General features: G+C 78.9%; 1 protein-coding gene across 1 annotated transcript in view; it reads left to right on the top strand.

Annotated features, from left to right (window-relative positions):
• The first annotated feature begins 6 nt into the window (after positions 1-6).
• Positions 7-356, top strand: part of RASGEF1A (RasGEF domain family member 1A) — an 84,726-nt gene continuing 84,376 nt past the window's right edge. Inside the window, exon 1 of the mRNA XM_077780092.1 lies at positions 7-54. The gene's annotated coding sequence lies outside the window, so the exon portion shown is untranslated. The remainder of the gene's footprint in view (positions 55-356) is intronic.

The following is a 356-nucleotide window of genomic DNA, read 5'->3' as shown; positions in this document are numbered from 1 at the left end:
GGGGCCCGACTGCGGCGCGAGGGCTGCGCGAGAGCTACGCCGGCCCGGACCGAGGTAGGCAGTGGGCGCCGATCCTCTGTCCCTGGATCCCTCCCTCCCTCCCGCGGGCCGTCCCCTCCGGTCGCCAGCGCGGGCGGGGCGTACGCGGGCCCCGGGTCCTGCCCTGCGCGACCGTCGCGTGGCCGGGGCACCGGCTCCCGGCGCGGGTCGTGGGACGCGCGTGGAGAAGGGCGTGCGGGAGCCCAGCGCGGAGTTGCCGAGAACTCCGCCCCGGGCTGGACAGCGCCAGGACCCCCCGGTCCCCAGCACCTGCAAGGCACCGGGAGATCCCTGCCTGGGCGTGGCGGGGGGGGACC

The sequence above is a fragment of the Crocuta crocuta genome, unplaced genomic scaffold (genome assembly GCF_008692635.1).
Source record: "Crocuta crocuta isolate KB4526 unplaced genomic scaffold, BGI_CrCroc_1.0 scaffold170, whole genome shotgun sequence".
NCBI classification, from domain to species: domain Eukaryota; kingdom Metazoa; phylum Chordata; class Mammalia; order Carnivora; family Hyaenidae; genus Crocuta; species Crocuta crocuta.
The sequence above is the reverse complement of the archived record's forward strand: the minus strand, read 5'-3'. Positions and strand labels throughout refer to the sequence as shown.